The sequence below is a fragment of the Perca flavescens genome, chromosome 13 (assembly GCF_004354835.1).
Source record: "Perca flavescens isolate YP-PL-M2 chromosome 13, PFLA_1.0, whole genome shotgun sequence".
Taxonomy (NCBI): domain Eukaryota; kingdom Metazoa; phylum Chordata; class Actinopteri; order Perciformes; family Percidae; genus Perca; species Perca flavescens.
In genome coordinates this window covers 1,261,701-1,285,927 of record NC_041343.1, presented here as the reverse complement: position 1 = coordinate 1,285,927, position 24,227 = coordinate 1,261,701, and the positions used below count along the sequence as shown (strand labels likewise).

The following is a 24,227-nucleotide window of genomic DNA, read 5'->3' as shown; positions in this document are numbered from 1 at the left end:
ACCTTACACCAGCACTCCCACCCTGGCTCCCCCTCCCCTCACTACCCTCACCCTACCTCCACCAACCCTCAAGACTCTCCCACCCTGATTCCCCCAACCATCACCACCGTGCCTCCCCCTACAATTTCTACTCTCACCCTGCCTTCCTCTGCCCTCAACCTGTCTCCCCTCACCACTCCCACCTTACTAACCCTCACCACTTCCAATCTACCTACCCTCACCACTCACATCCTACCTCCTCCTACCCTCACCACTCACATCCTACCTCCTCCTACCCTCACCACTCCCACTCTACCTCCTCCTACCCTTCTCACTCCCACCCTACCTCCTCCCCTTCTCACTCCCACCCTACCTACCCTCACCACTCCCACCCTACCTCCTCCTACCCTTCTCACTCCCACCCTACCTCCTCCCCTTCTCACTCCCACCCTACCTACCCTCACCACTCCCACCCTACCTCCTCCCCTTCTCACTCCCACCCTACCTCCTCTTACCCTTCCCACTTCCACCCTACCTACCCTCACCACTCCCACCCTACCTCCTCCTACCCTTCCCACTCCCACCCTACCTACCCTCACCACTCCCACCCTACCTCCTCCTACCCTTCCCACTCCCACCCTACCTACCCTCACCACTCCCACCCCTACCTCCTCCTACCCTTCCCACTCCCACCCTACCTACCCTCACCACTCCCACCCTACCTCCTCCTACCCTTCCTACTCCCACCCTGCCAGCCACTGTCACCACTTTACCTGCCTCAGCTGTAGATCTCAGTAGGAAGAAAAAGGAGAGGAGAAAAAGTAATGGTAGGGAATGTATTGAAAATTTGTTAACTAAATAGAACAGAGTATCAGTTGACATGTACATTGTAGCATAATACTTCATAGGACATATATATTTATTTTCTGCTGTTTAATTCTTTTGCTTTCCAGTAGGATACATACTCACTCAAGTATATCTTTATTTCAGACTGTTCCTATTGTCACCAGGAAATTTTTGATGGGAATGTCCTTTGTGAAAGACATAAAAAGGTTGGTATCTGAGGGAAAAGAAAGTGCATTAACAGTAGATAGGCTGTGAAAGTCTCAGTTAAAGTGGGGTAGCATAGTGGCTAAGGAACTATGCTAGCATTCATTAGCCAGAAAAAGTTGTGGGTTCAATTCCCAGTTGCCACCGTTGTGCCTTTGAGCAGGACACTTAACTTCTAGTTGATCTGGGGAGACTGGCCCTTGTAATAATTGACATATGTAAGTTGCTTTAGATAAAAGCGATAAGTATAACTAGAAATGCAATTCCAAGAAATTACCAGTGCATGAAAATGCAAAAGATGATATGTAAAATATCATATGGGTCATTCTGTGTCGAATCAGACAAAATCCAGGAAAATGGTTGCTGGACCATCTCAGATTTTGCTCAAAGTTTGTTTACCTAATATTTAGGTCCCAAAACTAAGACCTGTAAAAATATTTGTATTAAATTCCAATGTTTTCATACATTTTTTCACCCTTAACGTATCATTTTTACTATCTCAGAAATACCTCATGTTGGAGGCCGTGTTTGGGCATTAATATCTTGAAAAGTATAATTCTTAACCGGCCCAAACTTTGTAGGGTGGAACGTAGACATGTTCTTGGTATGATTGTACTGCATGCCCATTAGTTTTATATAAGGCCCTAGATATGGAAAAAAATGTGGAAAACTGGTGATTTTGAGGGCCTTGTAAACAGATTTTTCTGTATCCACATGGCACCAATAATGCTTTGCTTTGTCTAATACTTAATTAACGTTGAGGCAGTATTTAGATTAGATTAGATTAAACTTTATTGTCATTGTGCAGAGTACAAGTACAAAGACAACAAAATGCAGTTTGCATCTAGCCAAAAGTGCAAAAAAAGTGCAATGTGATTTTCAAGTATAGACAGAACAAAAAAAAATATAGTGCAGTGTACAGTTGGTTTACAGAAGGTGGTTTGGAGTAATATAAATTAAATATACATATTAGGGCTGCAACGATTCTTCGAATAACTCGAATAATTCGATTACAAAAAATCTTCGAAGCAAAACTTTGCCTCGAAGCTTCGTTAAATCAATGTAATTAAGGTTGTACGGCTCACTGTGTATTAGGCTTCTGAAAATGTGTCCCCCAGAACAGTGTAGTTGAGTAGCCCTGCTGTAAATCCTCAGGTCAGTGAACAGCTCTTTTGCATATCCAGTGCAAAGAGCCAGAGGCAAGAAGGGGAATTGGGTAAAAAAATATTAACATTTGGGCCACCAAAAATTTACTATTGTAATGTATTTCTTTTTAAGGTTCTTGGAATTTGGCAATAAAAAAAGGTTGCTTTTTCTAAAAAAGGAAACCAGTCTTTTGTATATATACAAGCGACAGGTTTCCTTGTTTTTTAGTAAACAGCAATAATAAATATTTACTATTGCTGTTTACCAAGTATTTCTTACTAAGTATTTCTTATCCGATTAATCAATGGAATAATCGTAGAATATTCGATGACTAAAATAATCGGTAGCTGCAGCCCTAATAAATATGTGTAGTGTATTAGCAGCTACCTTATAAGAGCAGAATAAATATGGCTATGTAATATGAACAACATGTACAGATACGGGCAATGTAGTAGCATTGACATAATAATGGTTGTAAAATATAGATATACTATGCAGTGTATATATTATAAGAAAAACTGAATAAATATGGATATTCAGTATGAACCATATAGACAGATATGTAAAGTATGTACAGCTATGTGCAGTGTGGTAACAGTACCATTGTATTGCAGAAACAGTAACATTATAAGAGTAGTAAGAATAAGTGTATGTGCAGGATAAATAGTATGAAGAGCAGTAGAATATGGCTATGTATAAGTGTAATTACAGTATGTACATTTGTAAATAAATATAACACTGGGTGGGATAGGGTAGTGCAATTGTCGGGGGGGGGGGGGCACACATAACTGTGGTATGTCGGTGGTCAGGGTGATGGTTGAGGAGGTGTTATTATCTAACCTAGCAGACTGAGGTCTGTTGGTTAGGAAGTCCAGAATCCAGTTACAGAGGGAGGTATTGATGCCCAGTTCACTGAGTTTGGTGATCAGTTTGGAGGGGATGATGGTGTTGAATGTTTATGTTTTTAGAAGACTAAGAATCCATTGCCACAAGATTGTCCAAAGTGAAATGTCCCCGTTAATTATTGCTTCAGAAGACTCCTTCAACATTCTTGGAGGTAATCAGGAAAATCACAAAAAAGATTGTTGCACGGTTTACCAAAAGCTTAACTTTGCAACCCACAAGCTGCTGGAACCTTGGTTTCCATAGGTTCCCAAACATTCCCACAATGTTTGAACCACAGATTTTCCAACCCTTGCATCTTAAAGAGAAGAGCAGAGTGGCGCAGCGGAAGCGTCCTGGGCCCCTAACCCAGAGGTCGATGGATGGAAACCATCCTCTGCTAAATGCGATGCTTTGGATCAGCGTGAAGTCTATATCCTCTCTAATGCTATATCCATTTGACATACTATACTTTGCCACAAGTGTCTAAAGTGAAATGTCTCTGCCTTCTAAAGGCTCCTCCCTTAATGACATGACTTCACTCATTATGACAATCACTTGAAGTGATTCTTCATGTACCAATCACAAACACTTTCACTTGCTCCATTGTTTTTGGACTGTTCATTTGCAATGAAAAATGTATGTCCTATTGTTTTGGGAACAATTGTTGGCAGTGGGAGGGGTAATGGCTCTTTACAGTGAATATGCAAAAGGTGATGTTCACAAGTTCAGCCCAGGTAAATTCTCAACCCATATTCACAGACCTAAACCTACTCACTGGCTGCTGGTTACAATATTCTAAAATAAATGATGCCAGAGAAATAAGACAAAGACTTAAGGGAGTTGATAACATGTATTAATAAAGTATTGGCTATTAGTAGTAGTAATAGGATGGCGTTTTCGCGCGTGCATATGTGACATCATCACACGCACGCGCAAACCCGCCATGTAATCTGGTGATATGCGCGTGCGTGTAACGTCGCGGGCGCACGTTGGTACTCGCTATCGCCATCTAGTGGCCGAATATGGTAGTGCATCTAATCGTCGAAGCTGCGCGCGCATACCGCGAACGTAATGACATCGCGGTCGAACGTCGGCACCCCGCGAGCGCCATCTAGCGGCCGAATATGGGAGCATATCTCGTCGTCGAAACTGCGCATGCATACCGCAAACGTAATGACGTTGTGGTCGAACGTCGGCACTCCGCGAGCGCCATCTAGCGGCCGAATATGATAGTGCATCTAATTGTCGAAGCTTCGCGCGCATACTGCTCGCGTAATGACGCCGCGGTCGAACGTCACCCCTCCGCGAGTGCCATCTCGTGGCCGAATATGGTAGTGCATCTCGTCGTCGAAACTGCGCACGCATACCAGGGGTGGCGTAGGTAGTGGTGCCGCTTGACGCAGCAGGGGTCTGGTGCCTTGAGCGGAGCCTGCCTCTGCAGGCGTAGCTATACCGACGGAGGACACTCGTTCATAGTGCGTGGTCGTGTAGCCCTCTTTTACCACGTTGCGTTTTTTTCCACAACAAAAGGCCATCTGGCGTTTGTCTTATGTTTTGGTGAAAACAACTAAGAATCGTTTCTCAGCAGTACCCTGTTTAGCCTTTTGTTTCATGCTATTTAGCTCTTTTTTTTAGATTCTTTTTTACCTGTTAGCTAGATTGCTACCACGTTTTTTCCACATCAAAAAGCCCTCTGGAGTTTCACTTTTTAATTCTTCTTGGTGCAAGCAACGCAGATTTGTTTTTTCATCACTACCTACAAGTGGTAAGTAAAGCTTGTGTTTAAGAATGTTCAAAGATATTTAATTCATTCAGTCATTCATGAATTAGCTAAAACTTTGATGTGTGTTCGTAATGCTGGTGGGTTGTACCACATGACGCTAGTGTTAAAAAAACTTGTGTTAGACCAGTGGCTAGCTTGTAAATGTGGGGTCTATTGTTGTGAGTGTTAAATCATCATAAAGGGGTTTGGTTTGTGGTGTTTAAAACCCCTTGTTTCAAGACGGGGTCTGCTCACTTTTTTACCTGCATTTTGTAGCTACGTGGCTAGCTAAAACTTTCCCTCATTTTCTCAGACTTCCTCAACAAAGTCCTCTGAAGAAAGAGGATTCGTTTCTACAGCAATGGCTTCATTTGGTGAGTAAATAAAAAAAAAAAAAAAAAGCTTATTGTAAGGTATTTAATTCATTCAGACATTTGTGACTTAAAAACGTTTTTTTTTGTGTGTTATAATGTAGTTTGCATCATTAGGTGATCATGCAAAGAGCTGGGATAACGTGGCTGTGTTAGTTGATGAAACTATTAAACCACAAGGTAAAAACTTATAAATATATTATACATTAATTGATTTAGTACTGTGTTTTCATTCATTTTGTTTTTGTTTTTAAAAAAGCTCCGTGTAGCCCAATCCTACAGACCCCAACACGCCAGAACATTAAACCAAAGGCTGCTCTAATAAGGAATAAGAACACAGCAAACAGGTATTTACGGTTTATTTATCTCTTTCAGTATGTAATATTTATTACTGTTTAATTTATCACTGTGTTTGTAGTCATCTAATATATATATATATATATATATATTTCTGTGTCTAGACAATCAGCCCCTAAACAAAGGATCCTCGCTCTCCCATGTGGCTGAAATCAACCCTGTTGAAAGACCATGTGCTTCTATGCCCATCTCTGTGAAAGATGCTACGCCTAACGTTCGCCATCGTAAGCCTAAGAAGCAATTTATTGAGGTGAGTTGAAAAGGAAAACCCAAATAGCGTTTTTGTATTTAAAAAAAAGATTTTTTTCTAATCTAATGCTAATTGCTGCCTGTGAAGCCATACACGACCGGTTTCCCGCCCAAAAGTAGCCGCCCTTCCTTTGTTCCGGTCTCGTCTTACCCGGCCACTGTATCTTATGATAGTAACACAGCAGCTGAGGTGAGAAACCCTTTTGTAGCTAACAGAATATATTTACATAGTGTTGTAAAAGCTTTTTAAATAAAATGTATATATTTTTAAAAAGGCTTTTTCCTTTGTTTTAGCAACTAAAGGCGACGGAAGACTTAGTTTCATTGTATTTGACGCCTGAGGACGATTTCACACAGTCACCCCCGTGGAGCAGATACGTATGTCCACACAAGCCTAAGAAGAGATCTAGGAAGAGATCTATTGATATGAGTTTAAAAGGAAAACAGTAAAATAGCGTGTTGTATTTAAAAAAAAAAAAAAAAAAAAAGATTATTTTCTAATCTAATGCTAATTGCAGCCAGTGAAGCCATACACGGACAGTGCCCCACCCAAAAGAAGAAGCCCTTCCTTTGTTCCAGACACGCCTTACCCAGACACTGTATCGGGTGTTCCTAACACCACTGCAGAGGTGAGAAACGCATTTGTATCTAGCAGAATATATTTACATAGTGTTGTAAAAGCTTTTTTTTAAATAAAATGTATATATTGTTAAAAAAGCTTTTACTTTGTTTTAGCAACTAACAGCGAGCGAAGACTTAGAGTCCTTGCATTGGTCGTTGTCTAGTACACCAACGACCTACCATCCACCAAGTGTCTCCATTGAGAGGGAACAAAAGGCATCTGAAGAGGTGTGTGTGTGTGTGTGTGTGTGTGTGGGTGTGTGTGTGTGTGTGTGTGTGTGTGTGCTTGTGTGTGTCTTTATTTAACCAAAAATATTTTGTTATACCTCTAGACAATCCATGCCATAGAAGTAGGCGAAGTATCTGAAGACACCGGACTAACAGCGACAGCCCCTACATCACGCCAAACAAATCGTGAAGCTACAGGAGAAGGGTCTGAAGACACAGGGCTAACAGCAGCCGTCCCTACATCACGTCAAACAAATCGGGGAGCTACAGGAGAAGAGTCTGAAGACACTGGACTAACATGACACACCGCTTACACCCCACCAACCGTGTCAGGCTGCTTTGCAGGAGGCCCCTGAATATAATGTAGGTGAATACCTCTTTAACTGTATCTATAGCACCGAGGAAGGCACCAATTATGTCAGCTGTATACCACACACCTCTGTTATAACTGTGTCAGATAAAAAGTGTAACAGCGATAATACCCCAGTAACCACTCCTGTAAATGTATTAGAGGTTAACGTTCCATTCCTTGATATCAAGCAGTACCTAATTATATTACTAACAATCGGTTTGAACAAGGTGGGGCACTAGGAGGTCCTGAGCAGTTAACATTACTTCAGAGTGCAGAGTTTTTTGAGTATTGCGTCAACACTTCCCCTCAACAACCTGCAGTCGCTGACCCTTATAAACAAATACAATCAGAATTAGCCGAATTACGAAAACAAAACGATAGTCTTATGAATAAATTAGATGTCTTGCAAACAGCTAACACACAATTGACCGGATTGGTCACAGACTTTGGAACGGCTCTAGCCAGTCAGGTCAGAGCTAACACGCATTTGGTTGATATGGTCACAGGATTTGGCGCAACTATTGCCACTCATGTCAGCTCTCTCAATACACTGCTTGTACCTATGATAGTATGCCTTAAAAACACAATGAATATGACCCCGCAGTAAAAAAGTGTTAAAACAGTCTATAGTTTGTGCAAAATATATAAAAAATAAATAAAAAAATAAAAAAAATGTCATCCCCACCCAAAAAAACAAAAAAATCTGAACCCCTAGGGGGGTGTGATGCTCGTATTGATGAGGAACTAGAATGGCCGTGCGAGGACGATTACACAAGAGCAGTAAGCAATCCTCAGGATTTTGCACGATTGTGCGCAGTACATGCAAAAATATTCGAAGCCTGGGCCCGATCTATGCCTAGCGCTAGAGCTAGTGAAAGCAACAGTGAGAAAACACACGCATCAGATAGTCCTGCTCCTGCGCAGTTGTCACATAATGGTCCTTCAAGCGTATATTCCAACAATACACAGTCCAATACAGACGCTACACAATCATCAAATACAGACCCCACATGCATAGATCAGAGTAATAAGAAACCTGCATGTTTTCCGAGTGTTCAGCCATCAAAACGATCCTGTACAGATGAGCAGACCGGTACCCAACCGTCCACAAGCACTTATAGACCCCCTCCATCACCCTCAGAAAATCCTCAGGCTAGTGTGCAGTGTGGTGCGGGGCGAATTTCTAAGGTAACATCTGAAATAGCATCCAGACAGATACCCCTTTTTAATGCTGCTGAATTTCGTCAAGATGTTGACCTGCGAAATATTGATTTGACGGATATTGGTAGTGTTCCTGAAAGGGTGTATAGCACCCTAACAGGTTTAATAGAGAGGGCTTTGGGCAATGCAACACAGGACAGCGTTTTAAATGTTGAGTTAAGGGGTCCGGCCGTAGATGTCCCTATCCAAACAATGTTGAACTCAAGCGACGGCTATAACACAGACACATTTCTGGAGCAAGTCGCACAAGCGATGCAGAGTAACGATAATTCACTGACCGAAGACTCTTTAGAATTAATTGTGACAATAGCGCGCAATATGTCGGGGGGACGTCGTAAACTAGGAAGCATTGGTTACGATCAAATATTGTCAGAAAAAGGTAATGCTTTGTATAATCCCAAGAATAACGCCAGTAACGACAATCTCTGCTTTTCTCTCTGCCTGGCACATTATGTAAACAGCAGATTGTCGCATGATGAAAAGATGAATTATGCCAAGCAGCTGCATAGTGATTTGGGTTTTGACTACACCCATAAGGTTTCGTTCTCTGATGTTGACAGATTTCAGAAACATTTGAAAATGAAAATTGTGATATTCCATCATGTAGCCGGCTGTCCCACAATCTTCAAAACGCACGACAAACCCGATGTGAAAACAGCGTGGTTGTATTTGCATGACGAGCATTATTATCTCATCGTAAATAAAACGGCTTTTTTTTTGGGGCGTCTTACGTTTGCGAGGGGTGTTACAAGACCTACCAGAACCCTCTGGGACATCATTGTAGTTGGGATTGTAATGTGTGTTACACTGCTTGTATACCTGACAAGACCATTAAATGCACAGACTGTAGACACATATGTAAATCGCAACAGTGTTTTGAAAACCATAAAAAACCCGATGGGAAACATGGCCTTATACCCTGCAATACAAACAAATATTGCGAGGCCTGTCACGCAACATATCGTGTGTCGAAAAATCCACACAGCTGTCAAAAACCTAAATGCCTACATTGTAGAGAGCCTTTAGGTGCTACTATGCACTCTTGCTACATACAACCTGTCGAACGCAAAGAAAGTAGTGATAAGTATCTCTTTTACGATTTCGAAACACGTTATCAATGTGGGCGCCATGAAGCTAATTTTGTATGCGTTATGGATATGGACGGGCAAAAAAACTGCTACGAAACAACAAACTGCGTCGCATCATTCATTAACAACTACAGACAGGAGAAATACAAAGGCTATACTTTTATAGCACACAATGCATCAGGTTTTGACAGTTATATAGTTTTAGAGTATCTGGTGAGTCAGAAACTTTGTGCAACTATTACCATGCTAGGGTGCTTCTGATGATCGATTCTACTTTCAATCAGCGTTGGATCGATTCGTTCAGTTTTATCCTTATGGCTCTGTCTAAAACTCTGGCAGCCATGGGGTTCTCAGATCTTCTCAAAGGATTCTTCCCACATGAATTTAACAAGCGCGAGAATGAGAATTATATTGGGCCGTATCCTGCACCTGCTCTATATGGTTATGATGCTATGAGCGACGCCTCTAAGAAAACGTTCATGGCGTGGTACGTTACGGTCCGCGACACGCCTTTTGACTTTCGAAAAGAGCTGCTCAGCTATTGTGTTAACGATGTAACGGTTTTGATTAAAGCATGCAAAATATACAGAGAGGCCTTCCACGAGTGCACAGGCCTCGACCCGTTTGCATACGCTACATTGGCCTCCTCATGTATGGGTGTATTTAAAACGCTGTTCCTCCCCAAAGACACTGTTGCTCTGACATACGAAGGTGCCTACATTAGGCAAAACAAGACATGTTCTGATGTGTCAATACAGTGGCTTGAGTATGTTGCAGACAGAGAGGGCCTTGACATACAACACGCTCTGAACAGAGGTGAAGTCATTCGGTCAGTTCTTTGTAGATGGCTACTGTGAAGACACACACACGTGTTATGAATTTAATGGCTGCTTCTTTCACGGCTGTGATAAGGGCTATGCTTCAGGTGAGATCAATCCTCTCACCAAAAACAAAAAAAAAACACAGGGTGAGCTGCGCTCGGAGTTCCATAACAGAGTGGCTGTTCTAAAAAATAAGCATCAGCTGAAAGTTGTGGTGATGTGGGAATGTGATTGGAGACAGGCTGTGGACACTAACCCTGACGTTAAGGAGTTCATGTTAACATATGAAAAACCAGGGCGTCTCAATCCACGAGAATCACTCTTTGGAGGCCGCACAAATGCAATGAAACTGTACCACAAGGTAGAAAATGATGAAAAGATCAGATACTATGATTTCACAAGTTTGTACCCAACTGTTCAGTCCAAAAGAGATTATCCAATAGGACATACCCAAATAATACACAAGGATTTTGATGACATAAACGCATACTTTGGCATTGTGAAATGTACAGTAGCACCGCCCAGAGGCCTGTATCACCCTGTGTTGCCCTACCACTGTAACGGTAAACTGATGTTCCCCCTAGGTGCTGCGTGTGCTGTTCAGATGAATCAAACAACACCTTGCACACATAGCGATCAAGAGCGGTTGTTGTCTGGCGTTTGGGTGACGTTTGAATTACAGAAAGCTGTAGAGAAAGGGTACAAGACTGTTTCCATTGCTGAAGTTTGGCATTTCCCAGAAAAAACTGATCAGCTTTTTAAAGCCTATGTTAAAACCTTTCTTAAACGTAAGCAGGAAGCTTCAGGATACCCGGGACATATCAAGACGGAAGACGAAAAACAAAAGTACATAGATGACTATTACGCACATGAAGGCATTCGTCTTGATCCGGCCAAGATATGTTTTAACAAAGCTGTCAGGCATACAAATAAATTGCTTCTGAATAGTCTTTGGGGAAAGTTCGCAATGCGCAGTAATATGACTACTGCTGAGCTCATAACGGAACCATTCCGCTTCACACATCTCATGTTCAGCGACACTTTTGATGTTCGCCAGTTCTCATTCATCTCACCAGATGTAGCGATTGTCCAGTGGAGATAACACCAATGGGGAAGCATCCAGAGTAAAAGACGTGAATGTTTTTATAGGAGCCATGACCACCGCCTATGCTCGCATGGAGCTATATGATTTGTTGGATAAACTGCAGGAACGTATTTTATATGTTGACACTGACAGCATTTTGTTCACAAGCAGAGACGGCGAGTGGATCCCACCTCTAGGGCCTTATCTTGGCGATTTAACGGATTAACTAAATAGCGCTCAAGTCTGTGGGGCTTCTACCAAAGATTATATAACGGAGTTTGTTTCCGGGGGTCCTAAATGCTATGCTTATAGGACCACTCAAGGAAATACACAAGTTAAATGCAAGGGTGTGACCCTTAATGCTGCAAATGCCAAAGTGGTTACACATGAATCGTTAATTGGTCTTGTTCAATCCTTTGTGACCAACCAGCAGCATCCTAGCCGTCTGACCACAACAGCATTCACAATAAAGCGCGACAAAAAACAGTTCCATCTCAAAAACGACACCTTGACAAGGAAAGTACAGGTCGTTTACAACAAACGATGTGTGCTCCAAGACTATACAACAGTCCCTTATGGCTACTAGGGATGTTTCAGGATTTGATGGTAGGCTTCAACACCCTTTTAGCCTTGTTATCAGTGGGCCTTCGAATTGTGGAAAAACATATTTTGTCAAAGACATTATTGAAAACATGTCCTCTGTTATTTCACAAAAAATAGATAACATAGTATACATCTATTCATGCTGGCAACCAATATACGATCAATTGCTTAAAACAGTGAATATAAATTTTGTACAAGGTCTCCCGAATCGTTCTCTTGACGAGACACTCTTGCCTACTACTAAGAATAATTTGCTCATTATAGACGATTTAATGAATCAAGCCTGTGACAATTTGGAAGTTCAAAAAGTTTTCACACAGTATGTCCATCATAGACGTCTTAGTTGTATATATCTAGTGCAGAATCTGTTTATTCAAGGTAAAGCTAGTCATACAATCAGTTTGAACACCAACTATATGATTATTTTCAAAAATGCTAGAGATCAACATCAAATAAGCTTGCTGGCACGCCAAATGTTCCCGGAAATACTAAATATTTTTAGAGGCTTTTAACGACGCCACTAGTTACACCTTTGGCTATCTATTGATAGATTATAAATCCACAACCCCCGATATTTTAAGACTCAGAACAGCTCTGATATCCCCCCAGCAGGTTGTATATGTTCCTAGAAAAAGGTGTAATAATGTCAAGCCGAATGGAGAGGAATTTTACATTGTTGGACATGCTACATAAGGCATCACCCAGAGCGAGAGGTGTCATTGTGAGCAACGCTAGTCCGGACTTTATCAATGCGCTTTGTGAAATAGCTTTGAACGTCCTAAGAGGCCACATACCACTGTCTAATATTCAGTACAGGCTGTTAAAGAAGAAGAAGAAAGTTATTAGACTAATAGCTGATAAAAAAGTTAAACATTTAAAAAAAAAAAAAAAAAAGACAATAAATCAAACAGGTGGGTTTCTACTGCCTCTACTGGGGGCCGCTATCCCATTCATAGCAAGTCTTATCAACAGGAATTGAGATGGAACACACACAGAAAATGTTTTTGGTTCCACAAAATCAATTAGCGGCATTACAACCTCCTCAAACATCGGACTCCTCAAATGTATCTCTGCGAATATAAGTGATATATTGAACCAGCCTGACATTGATGTATATGAAAAAGCTAAAAGATATTCAAGTATTCTACAGAGGTACCTAGTCATGCTAAAACAGGGTGAACGCGAGAAAAGTGTGATTACATTATTGATACCTGAAGTTGATTCAAAGGATGATTCAAAAGATGAAGAAGAAAATATGTTAAAGACAGAAGTGTTGAAACATATGCCTATAAGAAACAAAAGAAATGCTGAATACATATTGGCTTCATTATCCTGCCACAATGACCAGTTATCTTGGACAAACCAAGGGGAAATAGTTGTTGAAAATAAGAATGTGCCTGGCAGTCATCTGTATGATCTGCTGAAAAGTGTCACAACCCATAATAATGTTCCAGAACACTCTAGACCAAAAGGGTGGAACATATTTTTAAAAACGTTAGCTAGCTTAAATGTGCCACTATCCGTAATCCCAAACACGAGGGTACGCCGTTCTATTGAGGCTTTTAAAACGGTTGCATCATCTGAAACTAATACACAAACGCCTATGACTGCTTCACGAATATATTCAGTTTTTGCAAATCCTGCAAGACATCAGTATACTGTTTTTCTTGCACATACAAACTCACTGTATCTACAAGCATTGTATACATAGTAAGTAGGTGATAAACTTTCAGCATCTTAAAATTGCGTGTAATGTTGGCTATGACGTCACAAAATGTTTCCACTATACTCTCACGTGTCATTAACATTGATAATAACATCTGCAGCAGATCCTCCCAAGGAGGGGTGTTATGTTGTCTTCTTACAATCACCATCAGTTTTTCTAACCTACTCACAACTGTACGATCTACATCAGCACTCTTACATTGGTATTTTTCAACGTCGTTCACATTATTAGCAATGGCTTGATCTAAAATACCAGATAAATGCGATACGTGATATCGCTCACTGATATGGTTATACATTACACATAAACAATTCCCCATATTTCCACCCTGTTAGTTTTTTCTTGCATATAAATCGCGCCAATAGTCCCCAATCTCTCTAATTTCGGCTATTTTGAAAACGTCGTCCCCTATCATAGAGTCATACATAGCACTGATTTTAGTCGTAACATCTTCAGCCGTTTTCAACTCGTACAAAACTGTTTCGGATACTCGGATGTTTCAAGGACAGAAAACGTTGCACTACACCAATGAATTTATCAGTAAGGAGTCTTTTCATAAGCTGATCAAAGTGGACAGTGTAGAAGTGTTCTGGTAGCCCCTCTAAACAGGCATGCTGTTTCTGGCTTGGATGATTGATCTGACAGCCCAAACAAAGCTCTTCCAAATACTTGTAAAGAACAATGTTAAGAAGATGTAGAGACGCTGTTTTAACGCTATCTATAAACAAAGATGACACCACACCATCCGTCTGATCAGGCGCCTCTGTGTCCGAACAATCAGCAATACCTCCCTGTTGTAATACAGCATTTGTTGAGGGGGTTGTTTGATATGCACATGTCTGAGGGGGAAGTGCCCCAAACAATAGAGATGGTGGCAGAGGAGGTGTAGGTGGGGATGGTAGGAAGTGTTCCGGCGATAGAGGTGGCGATGATGACGATGATGAAAGGGATTGAGGAGATCCGGATGCCTTTAGGGGTGCAAATAGACCAGGGGTGTTAGGAGGCGTACATGTGGGGGTCAAATGAAACCACTCCAGATCCTCTGGGAAGAAAAAAAATAACACATTACAATCACAGTAGCAAAAAAATAAATAAAATCATTTTAACTATTTTGGGCAAATAATTAGCACATTAAAATTAGACCCACCATTTTGCTAGTCTTTGTGTCTGATGATTTTAGGTCTATAGAGGTTCCGTGGCAGGGGTAGAGACTGTTGGTCAGTGCCCCCAAATATCAATCTTTTTCTTATGTTCTCATAAGAACTCCTTATTTTGTCTCTTCTGATGACATAGTCGATGGTATCAAACTGTTTCTTCAAAATCTCCCAGTCACACCATTGTATAAAGAACACATTTTTAAACCATTTGTTGTATTCCTCGTTAGATACAGGATACGGTTTTAACTTCCATTCTTCATGACCACGGGCAGCAACTAACTTCTCCCTTTCACTGCACAAGCTAAGGAAAATAAAATCCTCTGTAGGTCTAGTGAAACGGTCTGCTTCCACATGATAGATAATGGAGCCATTGCGACTATCCCATTGAGACACATACACCAGCTCAGGTAAGCCAGGATTGTCAAGGTCCGGACAGACGACATCACGAAAAAGGCCTCAGTCTTTCACAGAGATTGTACAGGCTGTTTTGGCATTGCTAGATAGTTCCACAGCAACACTAGTGTAAACAGCTAATGTCACGTATCCTGCATTGAAGCGAATTGAATAACTGTATCCGTGGACACCAACATATTCCAGATCGGATGTACATGACTCAGTCATGCTTGTAGGAAAGATCTCCGAACGGAATCGCTTCTTTCTGGGAGCCTGACTCAAACTGCCTGTTGTTCCAGTATTAGGCTCTTTGCATCCCCATAACTCTTCTCGGTGGGCTAGGCTCAAACCAAATGTAGTGGGTCCTATTCTAGATGTCTCACCTTCTTCAACAAAAGATGATCCAGATTGTTGTCCAAATGTGTGGAAAGACTTGGCTGAAAAACGATTCCTCTTTGCTTGCACCTAGAAGAATTAAAAAGTGAAACCCCAGATGGACTTTTGTTGTGGAAAAAAACGTGGAAACAAGCTAGCTACCAGAACAGCTAAAAATGGTGGATAAAAAAGTGAGCAGTCAGCCTCGAAACAAGGGGTTTTAAACACCACAAACCACACCCTGTAGGGCGTTTTTACAACCCACCAATAACCATTGGTCTAACCCCTTTTTACAAAATGTAAATAGCCTAACCCCATTGGTCTATCAGACGTTTTAACACCTTTTTACAAAATGTAAATAATGCCTCACCCCCATGTAAACCATGACGCCAGCTATACCTACGCCATCACATCCGAACAGGGGTACCATTAGTTACGGTCCCAGCGTGTGTCACCACGTGGAGGGTGCTGCTGCGCAGGTAGTGTGTTGCCGAGTGGTCTAAGGCGCTGGATTTAGGCTCCAGTCTCTCTGGAGGCGTGGGTTCAAATCCCACCACTGCCATTTGCAAATGTCACACGTCTGGTGTAACAACTCATCTGATGGCCTGATAAACCTGTAACATGCACAGAAGACTTATAACAGCTTGGTGAAGCAACTAAAATGGCAATGTGGTACTCTCCTTGCCAACTCTATTGTTTATAGCTATACTGGCGTTGCCCTGTTTTCAAAAGACCACACACAATCACAAGTGTTCAATGTGAAACACTCATTCATTGCCACAAGTGTCTAATGTCAACTGAGCATTTATTATTGAGTCGAAAACACTCCTAAACCAGAGGGTGATTAAAACTATAGTCTACCAATACTAAATGCTTTGGATCGCATTACCATGTTTTTAGAAGACTAAGAATCCATTGCCACAAGATTGTCCAAAGTGAAATGTCCCCGCTAATTATTGCTTCAGAAGACTCCTTCAACATTCTTGGAGGTAATCAGGAAAATCACAAAAAAGTTTGTTGCACGGTCTACCAAAAGCTTAACTTTGCAACCCACAAGCTGCTGGAACCTTGGTTGCCATAGGTTCCCAAACATTCCCACAATGTTTGAACCACAGATTTTCCAACCCTTGCATCTTAAAGAGAAGAGCAGAGTGGCGCAGCAGAAGAAGCGTCCTGGGCCCCTAACCCAGAGGTCGATGGATGGAAACCATCCTCTGCTAAATGCGATGCTTTGGATCAGCGTGAAGTCTATATCCTCTCTAATGCTATATCCATTTGACATACTATACTTTGCCACAAGTGTCTAAAGTGAAATGTCTCTGCCTTCTAAAGGCTCCTCCCTTAATGACATGACTTCACTCATTATGACAATCACTTGAAGTGATTCTTCATGTACCAATCACAAACACTTTCACCTGCTCCATTGTTTTTGGACTGTTCATTTGCAATCAAAAATGTATGTCCTATTGTTTTGGGAACAATTGTTGGCAGTGGGAGGGGTAATGGCTCTTTACAGTGAATATGCAAAAGGTGATGTTCACAAGTTCAGCCCAGGTAAATTCTCAACCCATATTCACAGACCTAAACCTACTCACTGGCTGCTGGTTACAATATTCTAAAATAAATGATGCCAGAGAAATAAGACAAAGACTAAAGGGTGTTGATAACATGTATTAATAAAGTATTGGCTCTTTACTTGCAAAGGTTTTGTTGCACTGAAATTAACAGGGGTACCATTAGTTACGGTCCCAGGGTGTCTCACCACGTGGAAGGGTGCTGCACGCAGGTAGTGTGGCCGAGTGGTCTAAGGCGCTGGATTAAGGCTCCAGTCTCTCTGGAGGCGTGGGTTCAAATCCCACCACTGCCATTTGCAAATGTCACACATCTGGTGTAACAACTCATCTGATGGCCTGATAAACCTGTAACATGCACAGAAGACTTATAACAGCTTGGTGAAGCAACTAAAATGGCAATGTGGTACTCTCCTTGCCAACTCTATTGTTTATAGCTATACTGGCGTTGCCCTGTTTTCAAAAGACCACACACAATCACAAGTGTTCAATGTGAAACACTCATTCATTGCCACAAGTGTCTAATGTCAACTGAGCATTTATTATTGAGTCGAAAACACTCCTAAACCAGAGGGTGATTAAAACTATAGTCTACCAATACTAAATGCTTTGGATGGCCTGATAAACCATGTTTTTAGAAGACTAAGAATCCATTGCCACATGTGGCAAGATTGTCCAAAGTGAAATGTCCCACACACAATAATTATTGCTTTCAGAAGACTCCTTCAACATTCTTGGAGGTAATCAGGAAAATCACAAAAAAATGCTTTGGATCGATTGTTTGTTGCACGGTCTACAAAAAAGCTTAACTTTGCAACCCACAAGCTGCTGGAACCTTGGTTGCCATAGGTTCCCAAACATTCCCACAATGTTTGAACCACAGATTTTCCAACCCTTGCATCTTAAAGAGAAGAGCAGAGTGGCGCAGCAGAAGCGTCCTGGGCCCCTAACCCAGAGGTCGATGGATGGAAACCATCCTCTGCTAAATGCGATGCTTTGGATCAGCGTGAAGTCTATATCCTCTCTAATGCTATATCCATTTGACATACTATACTTTGCCACAAGTGTCTAAAGTGAAATGTCTCTGCCTTCTAAAGGCTCCTCCCTTAATGACATGACTTCACTCATTATGACAATCACTTGAAGTGATTCTTCATGTACCAATCACAAACACTTTCACCTGCTCCATTGTTTTTGGACTGTTCATTTGCAATCAAAAATGTATGTCCTATTGTTTTGGGAACAATTGTTGGCAGTGGGAGGGGTAATGGCTCTTTACAGTGAATATGCAAAAGGTGATGTTCACAAGTTCAGCCCAGGTAAATTCTCAACCCATATTCACAGACCTAAACCTACTCACTGGCTGCTGGTTACAATATTCTAAAATAAATGATGCCAGAGAAATAAGACAAAGACTAAAGGGTGTTGATAACATGTATTAATAAAGTATTGGCTCTTTACTTGCGAAGGTTTTGTTGCACTGAAATTAACAGGGGTACCATTAGTTACGGTCCCAGCGTGTGTCACCACGTGGAGGGGTGCTGCACGCAGGTAGTGTGGCCGAGTGGTCTAAGGCGCTGGATTTAGGCTCCAGTCTCTCTGGAGGCGTGGGTTCAAATCCCACCACTGCCATTTGCAAATGTCACACGTCTGGTGTAACAACTCATCTGATGGCCTGATAAACCTGTAACATGCACAGAAGACTTATAACAGCTTGGTGAAGCAACTAAAATGGCAATGTGGTACTCTCCTTGCCAACTCTATTGTTTATAGCTATACTGGCGTTGCCCTGTTTTCAAAAGACCACACACAATTTCAAAAGACCACACACAATCACAAGTGTTCAATGTGAAACACTCATTCATTGCCACAAGTGTCTAATGTCAACTGAGCATTTATTATTGAGTCGAAAACACTCCTAAACCAGAGGGTGATTAAAACTATAGTCTACCAATACTTTGGATCGCATACTCATCCGATGGCCTGATAAACCTATAACATGCACAGAAGACTTATAACAGCTTGGTGAACCAATTAAATGACATGTGGCAACGTGGTACCCTCCTTGCTGACTCTATCCTTCATAGCTGTACTTGCATATCCCTGTTTTCAAAAGACCACACACAATCACAAGTGTTCAATGTGAAATACTCATTCATTGCCACAAGTGTCTAATGTCAACTGAGCATTTATTAATGAGTCGAAAACACTCCTAAACCAGAGGGTGATTAAAACTATAGTCTACCAATACTAAATGCTTTGGATCGCATTACCATGTTTTTAGAAGACTAAGAATCCATTGCCACAAGATTGTCCAAAGTGAAATGTCCCCGTTAATTATTGCTTCAGAAGACTCCTTCAACATTCTTGGAGGTAATCAGGAAAATCACAAAAAAGATTGTTGCACGGTCTACCAAAAGCTTAACTTTGCAACCCACAAGCTGCTGGAACCTTGGTTGCCATAGGTTCCCAAACATTCCCACAATGTTTTCCAACCCTTGCATCTAAAGGAGAAGAGCAGAGTGGCGCAGCGGAAGCGTCCTGGGCCCCTAACCCAGAGGTCGATGGATGGAAACCATCCTCTGCTAAATGCGATGCTTTGGATCAGCGTGAAGTCTATATCCTCTCTAATGCTATATCCATTTGACATACTATACTTTGCCACAAGTGTCTAAAGTGAAATGTCTCTGCCTTCTAAAGGCTCCTCCCTTAATGACATGACTTCACTCATTATGACAATCACTTGAAGTGATTCTTCATGTACCAATCACAAACACTTTCACCTGCTCCATTGTTTTTGGACTGTTCATTTGCAATCAAAAATGTATGTCCTATTGTTTTGGGAACAATTGTTGGCAGTGGGAGGGGTAATGGCTCTTTACAGTGAATATGCAAAAGGTGATGTTCACAAGTTCAGCCCAGGTAAATTCTCAACCCATATTCACAGACCTAAACCTACTCACTGGCTGCTGGTTACAATATTCTAAAATAAATGATGCCAGAGAAATAAGACAAAGACTAAAGGGTGTTGATAACATGTATTAATAAAGTATTGGCTCTTTACTTGCAAAGGTTTTGTTGCACTGAAATTAACAGGGGTACCATTAGTTACGGTCCCAGCGTGTGTCACCACGTGGAAGGGTGCTGCACGCAGGTAGTGTGGCCGAGTGGTCTAAGGCGCTGGATTAAGGCTCCAGTCTCTCTGGAGGCGTGGGTTCAAATCCCACCACTGCCATTTGCAAATGTCACACATCTGGTGTAACAACTCATCTGATGGCCTGATAAACCTGTAACATGCACAGAAGACTTATAACAGCTTGGTGAAGCAACTAAAATGGCAATGTGGTACTCTCCTTGCCAACTCTATTGTTTATAGCTATACTGGCGTTGCCCTGTTTTCAAAAGACCACACACAATCACAAGTGTTCAATGTGAAACACTCATTCATTGCCACAAGTGTCTAATGTCAACTGAGCATTTATTATTGAGTCGAAAACACTCCTAAACCAGAGGGTGATTAAAACTATAGTCTACCAATACTAAATGCTTTGGATCGCATTACCATGTTTTTAGAAGACTAAGAATCCATTGCCACAAGATTGTCCAAAGTGAAATGTCCCCGCTAATTATTGCTTCAGAAGACTCCTTCAACATTCTTGGAGGTAATCAGGAAAATCACAAAAAAGATTGTTGCACGGTCTACCAAAAGCTTAACTTTGCAACCCACAAGCTGCTGGAACCTTGGTTGCCATAGGTTCCCAAACATTCCCACAATGTTTGAACCACAGATTTTCCAACCCTTGCATCTTAAAGAGAAGAGCAGAGTGGCGCAGCAGAAGCGTCCTGGGCCCCTAACCCAGAGGTCGATGGATGGAAACCATCCTCTGCTAAATGCGATGCTTTGGATCAGCGTGAAGTCTATATCCTCTCTAATGCTATATCCATTTGACATACTATACTTTGCCACAAGTGTCTAAAGTGAAATGTCTCTGCCTTCTAAAGGCTCCTCCCTTAATGACATGACTTCACTCATTATGACAATCACTTGAAGTGATTCTTCATGTACCAATCACAAACACTTTCACCTGCTCCATTGTTTTTGGACTGTTCATTTGCAATCAAAAATGTATGTCCTATTGTTTTGGGAACAATTGTTGGGAGGGGTGGCTCTTTACAGTGAATATGGGTGATGTTCAATTCAGGCTCAACCCATTTCACAGACCTGAATATAAAATAAATGATGCAAAGGTGAAAGGGTGTGTTCATTAAAGTTCAGGCTCTTTACTTGCAAAGGTTTTGTTGCAAAAATTCTCAACCCATATTCACAGACCTAAACCTGTCACTGGCTGGAGGGTTTTGCACAATATGTCTAAAATAAAAAAATCCACCACTGCCATTTGCAAATGTCACAGAAAACTCATCTGATGGCCTGATAAACCTAGAACATGCACAGAAGACTTAAAGACTAAAATAAATGGTGAAATTGATAACATGTATTAATAAAGTATTGGCTCTTTACTTGCAAAGGTTTTGTTGCACTGAAATTAACAGGGGTACCATTAGTTACGGTCCCAGGGTGTCTCACCATGTGGAAGGGTGCTGCATTCATTGCCACAGTGGTCTAATGTGGATTGAGGCTCCAGTCTCTCTGGAGGCGTGGGTTCAAAACCCACCACTGCCATTTGCAAATGTCACAATATCTGGTGTAACAACTCATCTGATGGCCTGATAAACCTGTAACATGCACAGAAGACTTATAACAGCTTGGTGAAGCAACTAAAATGGCAATGTGGTACTCTCCTTGCCAACTCTATTGTTTATAGCTATACTGGCATTGCCCTGTTTTCAAAAGACCACACACAATCACAAGTGTTCAATGTGAAACACTCATTCATTGCCACAAGTGTCTAATGTCAACTGAGCATTTATTATTGAGTCGAAAACACTCCTAAACCAGAGGGTGATTAAAACTATAGTCTACCAATACTAAATGCTTTGGATCGCATTACCATGTTTTTAGAAGACTAAGAATCCATTGCCACAAGATTGTCCAAAGTGAAATGTCCCCGCTAATTATTGCTTCAGAAGACTCCTTCAACATTCTTGGAGGTAATCAGGAAAATCACAAAAAAGATTGTTGCACGGTCTACCAAAAGCTTAACTTTGCAACCCACAAGCTGCTGGAACCTTGGTTGCCATAGGTTCCCAAACATTCCCACAATGTTTTCCAACCCTTGCATCTAAAAAGAAAGAGCAGAGTGGCGCAGCAGAAGCGTCCTGGGCCCCTAACCCAGAGGTCGATGGATGGAAACCATCCTCTGCTAAATGCGATGCTTTGGATCAGCGTGAAGTCTATATCCTCTCTAATGCTATATCCATTTGACATACTATACTTTGCCACAAGTGTCTAAAGTGAAATGTCTCTGCCTTCTAAAGGCTCCTCCCTTAATGACATGACTTCACTCATTATGACAATCACTTGAAGTGATTCTTCATGTACCAATCACAAACACTTTCACCTGCTCCATTGTTTTTGGACTGTTCATTTGCAATCAAAAATGTATGTCCTATTGTTTTGGGAACAATTGTTGGCAGTGGGAGGGGTAATGGCTCTTTACAGTGAATATGCAAAAGGTGATGTTCACAAGTTCAGCCCAGGTAAATTCTCAACCCATATTCACAGACCTAAACCTACTCACTGGCTGCTGGTTACAATATTCTAAAATAAATGATGCCAGAGAAATAAGACAAAGACTAAAGGGTGTTGATAACATGTATTAATAAAGTATTGGCTCTTTACTTGCAAAGGTTTTGTTGCACTGAAATTAACAGGGGTACCATTAGTTACGGTCCCAGCGTGTGTCACCACGTGGAGGGGTGCTGCACGCAGGTAGTGTGGCCGAGTGGTCAAAGGCGCTGGATTTAGGCTCCAGTCTCTCTGGAGGCGTGGGTTCAAATCCCACCACTGCCATTTGCAAATGTCACACGTCTGGTGTAACAACTCATCTGATGGCCTGATAAACCTGTAACATGCACAGAAGACTTATAACAGCTTGGTGAAGCAACTAAAATGGCAATGTGGTACTCTCCTTGCCAACTCTATTGTTTATAGCTATACTGGCGTTGCCCTGTTTTCAAAAGACCACACACAATCACAAGTGTTCAATGTGAAACACTCATTCATTGCCACAAGTGTCTAATGTCAACTGAGCATTTATTATTGAGTCGAAAACACTCCTAAACCAGAGGGTGATTAAAACTATAGTCTACCAATACTTTGGATCGCATACTCATCCGATGGCCTGATAAACCTATAACATGCACAGAAGACTTATAACAGCTTGGTGAACCAATTAAACAGAAGACATTGTTGGTGAAATGTGGTACCCTCCTTGCTGACTCTATCCTTCATAGCTGTACTTGCATATCCCTGTTTTCAAAAGACCACACACAATCACAAGTGTTCAATGTGAAATACTCATTCATTGCCACAAGTGTCTAATGTCAACTGAGCATTTATTAATGAGTCGAAAACACTCCTAAACCAGAGGGTGATTAAAACTATAGTCTACCAATACTAAATGCTTTGGATCGCATTACCATGTTTTTAGAAGACTAAGAATCCATTGCCACAAGATTGTCCAAAGTGAAATGTCCCCGTTAATTATTGCTTCAGAAGACTCCTTCAACATTCTTGGAGGTAATCAGGAAAATCACAAAAAAGATTGTTGCACGGTCTACCAAAAGCTTAACTTTGCAACCCACAAGCTGCTGGAACCTTGGTTGCCATAGGTTCCCAAACATTCCCACAATGTTTTCCAACCCTTGCATCTAAAAGAGAAGAGCAGAGTGGCGCAGCGGAAGCGTCCTGGGCCCCTAACCCAGAGGTCGATGGATGGAAACCATCCTCTGCTAAATGCGATGCTTTGGATCAGCGTGAAGTCTATATCCTCTCTAATGCTATATCCATTTGACATACTATACTTTGCCACAAGTGTCTAAAGTGAAATGTCTCTGCCTTCTAAAGGCTCCTCCCTTAATGACATGACTTCACTCATTATGACAATCACTTGAAGTGATTCTTCATGTACCAATCACAAACACTTTCACCTGCTCCATTGTTTTTGGACTGTTCATTTGCAATCAAAAATGTATGTCCTATTGTTTTGGGAACAATTGTTGGCAGTG

The 24,227-nt window shown here is 41.5% G+C and overlaps 8 non-coding genes across 8 annotated transcripts; all 8 read left to right on the top strand.

Annotated features, from left to right (window-relative positions):
- Window positions 1–3,388: 3,388 nt before the first annotated feature.
- Window positions 3,389–3,460, top strand: trnar-ccu (transfer RNA arginine (anticodon CCU)). Its single transcript has one exon. It is a non-coding gene; the product is annotated as a tRNA-Arg (tRNA).
- A 12,486-nt stretch (window positions 3,461–15,946) lies between these two features.
- On the top strand, window positions 15,947–16,030 carry trnal-uag (transfer RNA leucine (anticodon UAG)). Its single transcript has one exon. It is a non-coding gene; the product is annotated as a tRNA-Leu (tRNA).
- Window positions 16,031–17,253: 1,223 nt separating this feature from the next.
- On the top strand, window positions 17,254–17,335 carry trnal-aag (transfer RNA leucine (anticodon AAG)). Its single transcript has one exon. It is a non-coding gene; the product is annotated as a tRNA-Leu (tRNA).
- A 1,254-nt stretch (window positions 17,336–18,589) lies between these two features.
- trnal-uag (transfer RNA leucine (anticodon UAG)) lies at window positions 18,590–18,671 on the top strand. The gene has a single exon. It is a non-coding gene; the product is annotated as a tRNA-Leu (tRNA).
- Window positions 18,672–19,555: 884 nt separating this feature from the next.
- trnar-ccu (transfer RNA arginine (anticodon CCU)) lies at window positions 19,556–19,627 on the top strand. Its single transcript has one exon. It is a non-coding gene; the product is annotated as a tRNA-Arg (tRNA).
- A 565-nt stretch (window positions 19,628–20,192) lies between these two features.
- Window positions 20,193–20,274, top strand: trnal-aag (transfer RNA leucine (anticodon AAG)). The gene has a single exon. It is a non-coding gene; the product is annotated as a tRNA-Leu (tRNA).
- A 2,654-nt stretch (window positions 20,275–22,928) lies between these two features.
- Window positions 22,929–23,010, top strand: trnal-uag (transfer RNA leucine (anticodon UAG)). Its single transcript has one exon. It is a non-coding gene; the product is annotated as a tRNA-Leu (tRNA).
- An 872-nt stretch (window positions 23,011–23,882) lies between these two features.
- On the top strand, window positions 23,883–23,954 carry trnar-ccu (transfer RNA arginine (anticodon CCU)). Its single transcript has one exon. It is a non-coding gene; the product is annotated as a tRNA-Arg (tRNA).
- The last annotated feature ends 273 nt before the right edge of the window (window positions 23,955–24,227 follow it).